The 14,962-nt window shown below is 43.4% G+C and overlaps 2 long non-coding RNA genes across 2 annotated transcripts in view; both read right to left on the minus strand.

Annotated features, from left to right (window-relative positions):
• LOC119458346 (uncharacterized) overlaps positions 1-5,687 on the minus strand; it is a 71,403-nt gene extending 65,716 nt beyond the window's left edge. The window contains exon 1 of the long non-coding RNA XR_007467986.1: positions 5,567-5,687. This is a non-coding gene — a long non-coding RNA (uncharacterized LOC119458346). The remainder of the gene's footprint in view (positions 1-5,566) is intronic.
• A 5,727-nt stretch (positions 5,688-11,414) lies between these two features.
• LOC125946916 (uncharacterized) lies at positions 11,415-14,574 on the minus strand. The gene is made up of 3 exons (XR_007467988.1): positions 13,937-14,574; positions 12,994-13,167; positions 11,415-12,575 (listed from the first exon to the last, which is right to left on the minus strand). It is a non-coding gene; the product is annotated as an uncharacterized LOC125946916 (long non-coding RNA).
• Positions 14,575-14,962: the final 388 nt, after the last annotated feature.

Raw genomic sequence — 14,962 nt, forward strand, 5'->3', positions numbered from 1 at the left:
CATGGTAAGGCATTTGAGGTGGCGGTCCCACTCCGGCGGCAAGAGCCCCCTTTTTTCAGTACTTTTGGAGCAACCGTGGCAGCTCTTCTACTTAGAATGTAAAGTTGTCGCAAATACCATAAAAAATCTTAATTCTTGTAGATTTAAAATATATATAATATAAAGAAATTGATTATTCTGATTTAGAAATAAATGTTCAATAACAAGCATGAGATTCATGGTCTTTGCTAACTGTGATTCAGTTGTGACCATATTTAGAAGAAACTACCGCATTTACTGCACTACGGCTTGCTCTGTACCTTTAGTACACATTTATATATTTCCTAGATGCAGCAAAATAAAATTGAACGTTTACTTTTTCGATCATTTGCTTTTGAATATTGCCAAAATATCGCAACTTCTGTTGGAAACAGCCCGGCTACCACACGCTCAACGAAGCAAAATTTTGAATAAATTAGAGTTCAAGGAATTTCCATTCAGGCCGCAAAATTTCATTCATGTAGGTTTATTTGTTTTTCTAATAATGCGACCGAAATTAAGCAATATTTAGAATTCGGGTGCTACTGTTGCCCATTTTTGCGGGAAGGTACGAAGCTGCGCTCTAAAATTAATAAAGGTACATGAAATAAATTTTGCGTCCTAAATGGTAATTTTTGAAATCTAATTTATCCAACATTTACCTTCCTTGAGCCTGTAGTTGCGGCGCTGTTTACAACAGAAGTTGCAATATTTTGGCAATCTTCAAAAGCAAATTATCCAAAAAGTAAAACTTTTACACTATTTTGCTGCGTCTAAAAAATATATAAATATGTCCTAAAGCTACAGAGCAAGCCGAAATGCAGTAAATTCCCTAGTTTATTCTAAATCTCGTCACAACTGAGACACAGTTCGCAAAAAACGTTTATCTCATGCTTGTTCTTGAACATTTATTTGTAAATCACATTAATAATTTTATTATATGATATATAGTTCGAATTTACCAGAATTAAGCTTTTTTACGGTATATACAACTTCATATTCTAAGTACAAGAGCCGCCACGGTTGCTCCAAAGTACTGAAAACAGAAGCTCGTACCACTGGAGTGGGTCCGCTACCTTAAACCGCCTTTCGAACAGCAAGGAAAGGCTTTTTCATGCTGCGCGCACAAATGCTTCACCTGCATGTTGGCTTAAATGCAGAACTGGTAATCCCAATTGTTAAGCCAAATTATAGCTGACTAAGTTCACATTTTTTTAACCGCACGCTACCGGACATGCTCAAAAACAACCCAAAGCAGTTTTCGAATACCATGCGGGACGGCAAACATAAAGCAGTATCACTTTTACCAACTGGCGGAAATTTGGTTTTTGACCAGCAGCGCTCAACAATATTAAAGGAAACATTTATCAAAGTATTATCTGATCCATCAAGTAATAAAGTGTCACCTCCGTTCACATCATTTACCTTTGTGCCAACGTACTACATAGTCGGTACGTCGGAGGGAGTTCACAATATTCTTAAGAGGCTTGAAACATCATCTAGTAGTACTGAGGGCAGCCAATAAATAGTTACTTTTAAAAAAATAAGCTGGAAGACTTCCTTATCATTCTAAGTTGCATTTTCTCACAGTCACTTCAATCAGCAGCTGTTTCGAGTGATTGGCTAAGTGCTAAATTAACAACAGTGCACAAATGCGGTATAAATCTTGATCCTCGTAATTATAGTCCTAACTCTCACATCATCATCATCATCAGCCTATATTTATCTCCACTGCATGACGAAGGCCTCTCCCTGCGATCTCCAATTACCCCTGTCTTGCGCTAGCTGATTCCAACTTGGGGCTGCGAATTTCTTAACTTCATCACTCCACCTAGTTTTCTGCCCTCCTCGACTGTGCTTCCCTTCTCTTGGTATCCATGCTGTAACCCTAATGGTCCACCGGTTATCCATCCTACGCATTACATGGCCTGCCCAGTTCCACTTCTTCCACTTAATGTCAATTAGAATATCGGCTATCTCCGTTTGTTCTCTAATCCACACCGCTCTCTTCCTGTCTCTTAACATTAGGCCTAACATTTTTCGTTCCATCGCTCTTTGTACGGTCCTCAACTTGTTCTCGAGCTTCATTGTTAACCTCCAAGTTTCTGTCCCATATGTTTGCACCGGTAGAATGCAATGATTGTGCACTTTTCTTTTCAACGACAGTGGTAATCTCGCAGTCAGGATTTGGTAATGCCTGCCGTGTGCAATCCAGCCCAATTTTATTCTTCTATAAATTTCTTTCTCATGACCATGGTCCCCTGTGATTAATTGACCTAGATAAACGTTAAGCGTACTCCTTTACAGACTCTAGAGGCTGACTAGCGATCCTGAATTCTTGTTCCCTTGCGAAGCTATTGAACATTATCTTTGTCTTTTGCATATTAATCTTCAAACCCACTGTTACACTTTCTCGGTTAAGGTCCTCAATCATTTGCTGTAATTAGTCCCCATTGTTGCTGAACAGGACAGTGCTATCTGCAAACCGAAGGTTACTGAGATATGCACCGTTGATTATCACTCCTAAGCCTTCCCAGTCTAAAAGCTTGAATACTGCTTCTAAGCATGCAGTGAAAAGCATTGGAGAGATTGTGTCTCCTTGCCTGACCCCTTTCTTGAGCCCTCTCACATCCGTACCGGGCTTTATTCTAGAGCATAATATATGTGCACAATGAACAAATTTACTAGAACATAATCAGTTTTTCACACCGGCACAACATGATTCCCGTAAAAAATATTTCCTGTGAAACTCACCTACAAAATTTCACTAATAATATGCTTCAGGCTCTAGATTCTGTAATTTTAACACTGGATTTTCTATGATTTCCTCAGAGCCTTCAATAAAGCTACTAATGCCTTATTTTTTCAACTTAGCCACCTTAATCTCGACCCTAACTCCTTTATTTGGAATAAAGGTTTTTCTGTCAACCGTACTCAGTTTATCTCTACTAATGTTCAATTGAACCTGTTTTCTCAGGAGTTCTGCAGGGCTTGGTAATAGTACTGTTAATATATCTATACGTTGATTATTGAGTGACCAACTAATCCTTCCTCAAAAATTTGCTTTTTCGCTGACTACTGCGTGACATATCGGAACATAATTAACGATTAACATGTTGATGCTCTTCAGCGCGACTAAAATATCGTTCTTACTTGGTGTCATTCTTGGTTTAGAGAATTAAACGTTACTAAATGCAAATCTATTTGCGTTTCTTGTCGCTCATTAACCACTCTAGACTACTACCTGAATAACTGCCCACTACCGTCTTACCGGTATCTCAGTGTTCACATTATCTAAAAACATTTCATGTAAACAACATGTTGTAACGACCAATGCAAGAGATAATTAAAAAATCAAAGCCTCTTTCTTAAAGAAAGGTGGTTGAACGTGAAAATTTCTCCCATGTAAACTGAATTAAATCCAAAGCCACGACTACGCAACGAACCCAAGAAATGCGGAGCGACCCGATGCGATGCATATGTGATCTGATTGCTTGTTTAGGATTGTATTTTTTGAACGTTGAAGTTGAGTGGAGATACATTTCGTTAAGTTGCATAGACTTTATTTTCGATCATGTAGCCGTTGATTACACGCACACACTCACACTTTCACGGACGACTCTTCACTTGCACAGTATTGCCTTGTGATCTCGGTGGTAGACGGTCAGAGGCTCTGCCGTTGCCGATACACGAGATCGGCCTTACGCGGCCACGATCGGCGCTCGAGCTTACATTCGCGTACGGCAGCCTCTTCTGCCGTGCGCTGCACCCGCGGGCTACCCATGGTGACGGCAGGAAATGCATTGCGTGACGCGCGTAATGCAATACAGGTGTATACAGTTTGTCTGGGTCGCGTGGCGTTCCAGTTCGCATTGCTATTATCGGTACAATTGCAAATGTAAACTGTAGTGTTCTACAATACGTATGTCGTGCGCCGTTGTTCTATTGTGTGCGCAGATGCGCAGATAATTCCATTGTGTAAGTTGGCTTTCCTGCAGTGCGTTTTTGGCACTCGCGGACGAACCAGTGAGACATAGAAAGCTTTGCTTTAAAAGCTTGGTTACTTTATGAGGAATTTGCATATGGCGCCAAGTTCATTAAAAAGGTTACAATTTATCACTTATATACGGCCACAACTTGAATACGCATCAACAATATAGCGTCTCAGAGAGATAACACTAACGAATAAACTTCAGGCGGTGCAAAGCGTACCATCCGTCTTATTTCATCGAATTATCCCAGTACTGTACGTGTTACAAAATTAAATCAATTATTGGTCTTCCCATTCCTCCTAGCCGTTGTGAACTCGTTCGCATTGGTATTTTCCGAAAATTCACTCTCATAATAACCACCTTCGTCAGCATATCATTCACCCACCACCATTTATCTCAAGTAGGATTGACCACAGAGCAAAGGATGATGTCCTTTGGTGGATTGCGGTAACATCCTCACGGACTCTTTACCCAAAATACGGCATAGCATGGAATACAGTCAGTCACAGTCAGTCCTACAGTCAGTCACTTCTAGCTTAGATACATCTATTGTCAAATCTGTTTTATTCAATGTGCACGACAGTGCTTGACTGGTAATATTGTAGTGCTTTTGCATGTGTTGCCCTCTTAAGTTTATGCTTAATTTTGTCTATTAGTCATATTGTACAACTGTTCGATGCGTACTTTTGTATTGTTTGCCCCTACACTCTGTGATGTCTAAACCCTCAGTGAACAGTATATCATTTAATAAATCAATATGGGCGATAATATGTAGTGAAACTAAATCCACGTACTTATGGTGTGCATGGACACCTTATGAACTGCTTTCATTTTAAACGATTTTACTGATTTGCACTCTATGTCCACCCCTTATAATTATCGGGTTCTGGCATGTTGTACAAGAGTGCTTGGATAAATATATTTGCTACTGTAGTATGCATAGTGGCGTGACTAATCTAAGTAGTAGTGCAATACACTTATATCGCGCCATATAGTGTAGTTAACCATAAGAGGAGATCAGTTACCAAGAATATCCTAACGATTGGAGAAATGCAGCAAGTTCCACTTCGGAAACAAAAGGTCGCTTTAAAACACGTTAGCTTATGAAGCCAAATCAATTAATAATAAGGACTACGAAAGCATAGTTATACAAATAGCTGCAACTTCTTTTGTTGCCTAACATTTCCGTAAAGACGTTGCGATCGTTTTAGCTGTATTATCAGTAGGGTTAATAAACGAACAGCTGTAAACAAAAACAGAAGAGGGAATTACCGAACAAAGATGGAAAACATCAGCTTTTTGTTTATTTACGGAGACCTGCAGCAAGGAGTAGACGGAACTACTTCTGAATCTTGCCATTTTCTGAACCGAGCCAACCCTGGCTCAGGTGGGATTCTTGAAGCATTTAGAAATAGAGAAACTAATGTTGCGCCAAATCGCGCAAGAAATCCACGAAGTGTTCAATATATAATGTATTGGAGTATATTGCGAGCATACATTTCAGACGGTGACAAACATGGCGGGGGTACCAAGTTGAATTCGAGTGCAAGGCTTACCGTCCCTCTCGAAGTCCTCGGATGGTGATCGTACAATACGTGGGGGTGACAACCTACGCCGACGCAGCAATCGAGGCATCTGCTGCTGCGTAGCGAAAATAAAGCTCTCCCAGCAGCTATTCTTCTCATAACAATAGCGTGATTATAAGCTGCACCACAGGCATCACTGTTTTTATTATGCCTTCCTTGTTATGTGGGGCATTGTAGCACATGTGGTGCAAAGATTAATTGGTTGTGTCGTACATTGAAACGACGTAATTGTCTTTTAGTAACACATGTTATCGCTCCAACATATGTAGTGTGGTCTTCTCACAGCAAAAAAAAGGATCTTTTGCAATTCGTAATGGCTGCACACCTAAGTGTCGCTACGGAAATGTGCTAGATATGGTTGACAAATATTGGCTCAATGGTTGCAAAGAACAAGACCGGTTGCGTCTCTTGAAACATTTTGGTCCAGCATATATATGTTGATACCCCTTTCTCAATATTGTACATTACCTACTAACATGAAATTCATTTGTATGCCTCACTACGGCTGCATAACGTGCCCCTCATTCTCAGTGACAGAAACATTATGTGCCTTCAATGAATTTTAATACACACTAAAACCCACGACTGTTCTTCTGCCAACAAACATGTTGGTGTACCACATTCAAGAGCCCAGAGAAGATTTAGCAAGTTGTAAACTTCACTCACATTTCACTAACATTTCACTCACATTTCACCCAGCAACAGGGCCCCCCAAGAATCAAACCAGTGAATCGTGTCATTTTCATTGTTAGGAGTACGTATCTTTTTTCATATTCAAGAAACACCACTAAAACAGCGTTTGCATGTCAACTCCCTGGTATTTCCTAGAGAATATTTATTTATTAACATACGCGCATTCCGAACAACCAAATAGGCAATGCAGAAAACGTATTATATTTTTGAAAACATTGCAATAGACCATTTTACAAGTAAGTCTGTCTGTGTCTTACACTCAGCAAATTAGCTCAACTGCTTCGTCTGGCTTGATTTCCCCCAGCCGGTAAAGTGACGCCTACCACACATTGGCTACATGACGGGTTGCTTAAGGGTTTCCTTGTCGAGCGGAGGTGCGAAACTGTAGTCCCGTTGCTAATCTGTTCTGTCTTCTAGGCCAAAAATACTGCCGCGATTCACAAAGCTCAAGGCTGAATTACCGAAGCAGCTGCACCACGCGGTTATCGGGAGAAGATACCAGAGCGGCGCAGACAAGAACGTCTTCTTCTCTTGATGTCGTCCGGAATCTCGAGCGGCCCGGTCGTTAACTTTGTCGGTGCCAGGGCGTATTTGCGCACGAATAGCGACGCGGCATTGCCCTTCCCCCAGAGCGACCATCGTCCCGATGCTGATCAAATCGTAGTGGATAGACTCAGTCGATAGCTTGTCGGTGTCCACTTCACTCGGAGTGATATGGCTTCATGCGCACTACGTGCACTACCTCAGGCACTTGTTGGCTGCGTTTCGAGCAGCATGAACCTTCACCAACAACCTCGTAGGTCGCGCCGCTAATACGGTGTGGAAGCTTGTACAGTCCGAAGTGCCAGCGTACAAGTTTCTCCGAGCTTTCCCCGGGTGTGTACGCGGCAAATTGGTGGCGGAGATTGTAACGTAGTGCGTCGCTTTCTTGCCTGCTAGTTTTCCTGACGTGCGCAAGCTGTCGTGCTTCCTCGGCGCGTTCAGTGAAATCTGCGGCGTCTGCATCTGAACTACTGCAGCTATGAAGCAGCATAGCGTCAAGCATTGTAGTGACTTCTCGGCCATGGACCAGAGCGAACGGTGTAATTTTCGTTGTTTTTTGCGTGCCATATTGTATGCGTATGTGACCTACGGTAAAATTGTGTCCTAGGGTGCTATACATGGATGCGCCGAGTTTGACGAAACTCGGGATCATCACGAGCTCTGGCGCCGCCCCAAGATGACAGAGCAAATGCTATCAAGACAAAGTTTGTCCGTCAGCACGCCTCCAGTTTCATTGGTTTATCTATATTCACTCTGGGTGGCTATCATCCCTTGGGCGCTGCCATATGGGTGGTCGGCTAACTGGGGCTCACGTGATCATAGGGTCGGTGCATTGTCGTGCCTTCTTTCACTTGTTTGTCGTTCCACCGAGTGCATTACAGGCACAAGCAAGTTATAAAATATATGCATTTAGTACAATAATACTAGTGACATTAATGTGGGTTATAAGCATTTTAATGTTTACAAGATGTACACTGAATGTGTATTAGACCAATTTGTGGTTTAATACGTTTCGCGTTATACCACGAGTGGACGCTTGCCCTCCTCTTTTTTCCTCTGGATTGAATTGGCGCGGCTCGCTGCGTGCTTGTGCTAGCATTTCCAAGCAGAGATTGATGTGCGCTTTGTTTTCGCACTGGGCTTTCAACAGATCGCTCGTTGCTCCTTCTGTTTCCTCTGGATATAATTAGTGCGGCTCGCTACGTGCTTGCGGCCCCATTTCCAAGCAAAGATTGGTGTGCGCCTGGTTTTCACACTGGGCTTTCAACAAATCGCTCGTTGCTCGCGCTAAAGTAAGGCTGCGAGACGAAGTGAGCGTCGGCTAGCGCCAGTAGCGCACCCACGATCTCTACCAGGGGGGGGGGGGGGGGTTGACAGTTTGCCAATGCCATCTAAACAGCACTTATTTATATTTGTTCATGGGAAATTGTCAAAAAATTCGATTTTTGCGCAAGTTTGCGAGTGTGCAGACGATTGCGCATCTTACATCCTAGTTGCAGTACTCACGGGCGCAAGGAAAGAAAAGGGTTAAACAAAATGGGGGGGGGTTAACTCGGCCTCAGGGGGGGGTTACAAGCCCCGAACCCCCCCCCCCTCCCCCCCACCCCATCGGTGCGCCACTGGCTAGCGCTGAAGTGGCTTGCCGTGCTCTTACCGTGTGCGCATTCAGGAATGCCGGAAAGCACTCGTACAAGAGTTAGAAAACTACGCTTTATTTTCTGCTACTTTGTGAAGCACTTTCATACTGGTTGGCGCCGAGCGATGGCTTCTAACAACCACAGGAAAAAGTCATACTGGGTAGCCCAAGCGATCCGTGGCTTCTAACAAACGCAAGAAAGTGTCTTTGCAGCACACGTGGCTGTTGACTGCCACAACATCCATCCCAGGTGGGACTCGAGCATCGGTGCAGTTACCCTGTACCCACTGCTGACGAGGTGGCGCTTTACTTTTTTTTAAATAACTTTCAATTTTTTGCGTGTGAACGCCCGTGATGGGTTCCACAAAGTTCACTCTGTGGCTGACTGCCTCTTTATGCAGATGGATACATAGCCCCGTTAGCATCCACTAAATTTGGGATACAGTTGTATGCGGCGAATTAGTCAGGATGAATAATGGTCTCCGGTTTTACATTCGCTGCAATATTGGCGTCTAGCGTCACCGCCTTTCGTCGGTCGACCTTAATAAGTCGCAGCACCCCTTTGGTCATGCAGACCATGCCGAAGACTCATGGGCTACCATCTTTAACACCGCCGTAGTTTTGGCGGCTCGGCGGAACGTTGTCGCCTGCCATTAGGTGGCCTCGATTGTACTTTTGCTCACCGTGAAGAAGGCACTCGTCAATTTGCTTTATCTTCCTGGGGCCACCGAGTGCAGGTCGCGCCAGCAACTCGTCTCTCGCGACCTAACGGGGGTAGTTCCTCCAATGGGCGATGGCGTGCTCCGATAGAGGAAACAAGTCACCGGTCATCTCCTTCGACAGCCATTTGTCTACCTTTTTGTCACGCAGTACGTGAGCAAAATCATTTACCGCTTCGAGAGGTGGTCGTTCGGACAGCCGAGTCGATCCGTGTTGGCGAAGTAACTTCCTTCGGCTCTCTGCCTGTGCAGTGCCACGGTATACAGTGTAAGTGCAAAAGCTGCGGTCGGGACCTGTTACACCGGAAGGCAGCCTGGTCCATTGTTTGATTCGGTTGTTCAGACAACGCTGCTGGTAACCGCCCAATGCATGCGTGAGTGGTTACGTAAATTTGACGTCTGGAGTTTGGAATCAAAACAGTTTGGAATCATTTTACGTTATAGCGCCCATGATTATAAAAACCACTTGAACTCTCATCCTGCAAACACAAGCAGTAATACTACTGACAAATATATTCCAGAATCAAACACCATTCGTTTTCTGGACAGTGGCATGTCGGGTGTAGGCATCTAACGGCATGCAGTAGTAAATCCATGTAGAAAACATGCTGCTTCTACTCTGCTTCTAGCTTAAGCTAAAGATTGGTTATGAAGGCCGCAACAATGAATTTCTTTCATTAGATGTGGATGACAGTTGGCTTTCATGGGGCTTGCAGAATTTCAGCAGTTGACCCAGGAACAAAATGCAGGGCAGCAGCGTACCTTTTGGGATTCCAGAATCGGCCAAATGGTGATGCAAAGTGTCACAATGGCAATGATGAAAAATACAGTATAGAGAGCTTTAATACTGTTAGTTCAGAAAAGCTGAGATGAACCACAAAAATAACGATATATTTCATAATGTATCCTTGCTAAACTAACTTTAACATACCACGAAATACTAAAGTGCTGGCTACAAATGCTACCTTATTGGTGTATTGTAACTTGTGGGCAGTAAAAAATCTCACGTCTCAACTATAGCACACTATGGACAACCGATGACTTCCCACATCATAATCATGTTTGCGCTCTTCAGAAGAATATATATGTTGAAGAGGAATAAAATGTCAAATTGATTTCATAATGGCATAGCCGTTTCATGTTTGCGGTTCCTAATACCACAATGTCAATTTCACCATTTTGTAATCTGGCGAGAGGTAACATCAATATTAAACAGTCAGAGACTAATTACCAGGCAGAGTAGTCAAGTACTTATGAAGCAGCTAGGTTCTTTCAGTGCAACGAGATGGTGTAATTACAATAGGCAGGCACCTATCCATCGATACTTTCATGTCTGTCACAAGCATCATTGTGCAGCACTGACGTTCATAGTTTTTTATCATCTGGTTTTTCCAAGGCCCATTTCCTGCAGCACAATGGCAAAAAAAATTCGCATACCCAAAAACGCACGAGACAAAGATTCTGAGTAGGTGGAGTTCTCCGTACTGGGCCTGTGGTCTGAAAACAATGGAGACGATAAGTTATATCCTTATAGACAACGCACTTGCAGGAGCAAATTTCAGCACTGTTTTCGCAAGACAGTACTGTCAATTCATGTGCGTCCTCTCTTATATTGTGTTGCCGGATGTCCGCGAAAAATATGGCACAAAATTGCATAGAAATTGTGAGAATAGTCGACTAATCCATAAGCACTGTTTGGCTCGGCTGTGACTTCGCTTTTCCTTAGTTTTGCCTACTTGTTTTTCCTAGGGCTTTAGTAGACAATGTTTATTCTTTATTTTCACTTATTTTTCTCTCTCTCTCTCCTTTCGCATCCCTTTACCCCTCCCCCGGTACAGGGTAGCCAACCGGATATAACCTCTGGTTAACCTCCCTGCCTTTCCTTTACCTTTTTCTCTCTCTCTTTAGTAGACAATGCCGCAGTTGCACGTGAGCTGTTGTGTCAGGGAGAGTGCATAGCCACGATGTCAGCTCACTCTCGCTGTCGCTCTCGGGAGCCTGTTGGTTCGTTCGTAAAAATTTCTTGGCAACAATAGATCAAAAGATCACTAAGCGGTCAGGAGCCCGCAGGCCCTGGCGGCTTTCTCAGCCCGCTGGACGACCACATGTTGTTGGGCGGTGTGAGCTGAGCATAGCAGCCTCCCAATCCCATGAAATGGCTCTTAGAATTGAACCGCATGCATGCACAGGTGAATGTTATGATTTATTTGAATACGAAACGCAGAATAAGAATACAAGAGTGTGTAATTTTCTATTTAACATATTTTTAAGTGTGATAAATACAGCTGTAGCAGTGACGTAGCTCCTAATGGAGGCAATACCAGTAAATGGCAGCAGATACAACTCACACATGTTTGTTGCGAACATTCCAGCAATTAGTGGGTGCTGTATGTAAGTGCTAGATCGCTGTATGTTGGTCTGGCTGCCCAAGCGCCCGACCAACCTAAACATAATTCTTTGCAAATGAACAATAGGAATATCCTATGCTCATAAAATAAGACATCATGTTCTTCAGCATAAACAAATCCTAAAGGAATGTATTTAAACGAAAGAAGACAAATACAGTACCTTCGCTAGTTTTGATGTGACTGAACGTCAGTGTATGGTTTTTGCCAACTGTATCAATATGCAGGCATGGCACTGCCACCACAAGCACGCAGCGCAACTGTCTTTCTAAGTGTGCTCGATGTGATGTGCTTGCATTCGTGCGCAAGTGGAGAAGAGGTACAGTTGATCTGTAGTGGTGCATTGTAGTAGTTGTCGGACTATTCTGGCTAAGACCTCTATCTCCGTTTCTACATGCTAGCAGTTGACAGATCACCGCCAAAAGAACTTTGACTGCATTCATTTACCTTCATAGAGTCCTTGTAGCTGAGGTATTCGTTTTGTCAGCCAGGTTTCTATTCTTTAGTGATATTTAATGAAACAGTACGTACCCCTTAATCATTTCTCGTCAATTTAAGCGCCAATACCTCAAACGATGAAGTAACATTATCCTCGTCTTTTCGTGTTCCGATATGATTGCAAAAACAGCTTGAACTCTCATCCTACAAACACAAGCAGTAATATTACTGACAAAGATATTCTAGAATAAAACACCATTGGTTTTGTGGACCGTAGCATGTCGGGTGTAGGCATCCAACGGTATGCAGTACGTAGTATATCTATGTAGGAACATGCTACTTCTGCTCTGCTTCTAGCTTAAGCAAAAGATTGGTTATGAAGGCCGGAACAATGAATTTCTTCCATTGTATGTGCATGACAGTTGGCTTTCATTTGGCTAGCAGAACTTCAGCAGTGGACCCAGGAACAAAATGCAGGACAGCAGCGTATCTTTTGGGATTCTACAATCGGCCAAATGGTAATTCAAAGTGTCACAATGGCGATGCTGAAAAATACAGTATAGAGAGCTTTAATAGTGTTAGTTCAGAAAAGCTGAGATGAACCACAAAAATTATATATTTCATAATGTATCCTTATTTATGCTAAACTAACTTTAACATACCACGAAATACTAAAGTGCTGCCTACAAATCCTACCATATCGGTGTATTGGAAATTGGGGGCAGTAAAAAATCTCACGTCTCAACTGTAGCACACTACGGGCAACCGATGACTTCACACATCATAATCATGTCTACGCTCTTCAGAAGAATATATATGTTGAAGAGCAATAAAATGTCGAATTGATTTCATAATGGCATAGTTGTTTCATGTTTGCGGTTCCTAATACCACAATGTCAATTTCACCATTTTGTTAATCTGGCGAGAGGTAACATCAATATTAAACAGTCAGAGACTAATTACCAGGCAGATTAGTCAAGTACTTATGCAGCAGCTAGGTTCTTTCAGTGCAACGAGATGGTGTAATTACAATAGGCAGGCACCTATCCATCGATACTTTCATGTCTGTCACAAGCATCATTGTGCAGCACAGACACAGATTTTTTTTCATCACCTGGTTTTTCCAAGGCCAATATTCTGCAGCACAAGTGAAAAAAAATATGTACACAGGGCCCTCGTGCGCTCAGTAAGTTCAGTGTACCTAAGAAACCGAAACAAAAAGACAGCAGGTATGAAAAATGTGGCTGTTGCAAGAACTTGAAAGCACCGCTTATGAAACGTGCATCAAAGGCGCCCACATAAAACACTTAAAGGTAAGGCGAATGAACTACTAACTAGCTATTTTTCGGAAGACTGAAACATTGCCTAGCGTATATGTGAAGTGAGGAAGCACTCAAAATGCAGGCATCAGGGCTGGTTCATTGACCATATGTGCTAAACATTGAGCATACCGACTAACTACCACGGTTTCACAAACGAAGTACAGGAAACAGAAACGCTTGCTTCCTTTACCCTACCTGGGCTATGCCCTCAACCATATCCATTTTTCCACATGTATCCTATGACTGCTTCTCCTCTGCAAAAAGATTTATTACGCGATACTAGAATAATCATTGGAAACAGGCGGCGAGTGGTATCGTATACATTCTGTTTAAACAAACCAGAACCTATAGCAAACTGTCATGCCGAATCTCCCACAAGCTGCAATTCACAAAAGAAGTTTCACGCAGGCTGCGAATATGCTGCTTAGAATAATATGCTTCAGGAACTATGCCTGCAATGTGAGCAGATTAACTGGAGGCAGCGATGCTTGCGCGTATTGGACACGTTTTATCGACAGTGCCGAGGCAATTTTATGAAAAACGCATCAACGTAGTGTGGGTCCATGCAAAAATGATTGACTCACCGACAGTTTATGTCCTGTTGTTGCGCGGATTAATTGAAATTCTCAGCAGCACTCGGTCTTGAAGGTAAGCAAAGAGACGAATCGGCCGTTTCATTCGTTGTCTCCTTCGAAGTCAGTCCGGCTCGGTCACTATATGCAAACAGAAACTAACGCCCATAATAACCACGATTAACAGCCCTAACCTGAACCACAAATTAAACACATGTAAATAAAAAGCGGCAGGCAAAGCGGCCACAAGTTTTGTAAGTGAGTCATGCGCCATGGCCACAGCTTTCGAAGTGGGATGGTTGTCAGACCTCAAACACAGCTTCCGCTTGATCTATGATTCGAGCCACGGCTATGTCAGCTGGTATATCCCCGGGTAAATGGGAAATATGTCACGAGTGCCAGTTTCTCCCCTGGTGCTTTGTAGGCCACGCTTCTCAGGAAAAACAATTAAGCCTGCAATTATGGCAACGTCTTGGCCAGCGCATTTCTGCTACCATCGTCGCCGTCGTCGTCACCATCATCATCGCCGTTAGGTTTCGTATAAAGTCTAAGGGCGATGAAATCGTCGCCGCGCGCCATATTCAGAAGTATGTGCAAGTGAAAGCGTGCGAGGGTGCGCCGGCCATCGCCGCTCTAACTCGGGCACGCAAGAGAGCGAAGTGCGAAGGAATCGCGCTGTCTTCCAATCGCGCGCAACGCTGTGGATGGAGATTAGGGAGAATAGGGAGGGGGCGGGGGCGTTTTACACCGCGCCGCCCGAACGACCGCACGTTACCGCCGGGCTACAAGAGGCTCCGGGTCAATTCGCTCGCTGCTGCGGCCGCGCTTACTCCCGACAGCGTTTTGACAGCGAGTTTCCGCGGTCATCGATTTAAATGCGTTCATGTTTTCTTGTGCGCACGTGACACCATGCTTGTTAATGTAGTTGTATGCCTATGTTTACAAGTTTATACGGCGGATAAAACTACTCTCCTTGCTTCGTATATCTCTGCACTAGTTTGCTACCGCTATCGATGGTTCGCCTTTCGGTCGAAACTG

The sequence above is a fragment of the Dermacentor silvarum genome, chromosome 7, assembly GCF_013339745.2.
Source record: "Dermacentor silvarum isolate Dsil-2018 chromosome 7, BIME_Dsil_1.4, whole genome shotgun sequence".
Classification (NCBI taxonomy): domain Eukaryota; kingdom Metazoa; phylum Arthropoda; class Arachnida; order Ixodida; family Ixodidae; genus Dermacentor; species Dermacentor silvarum.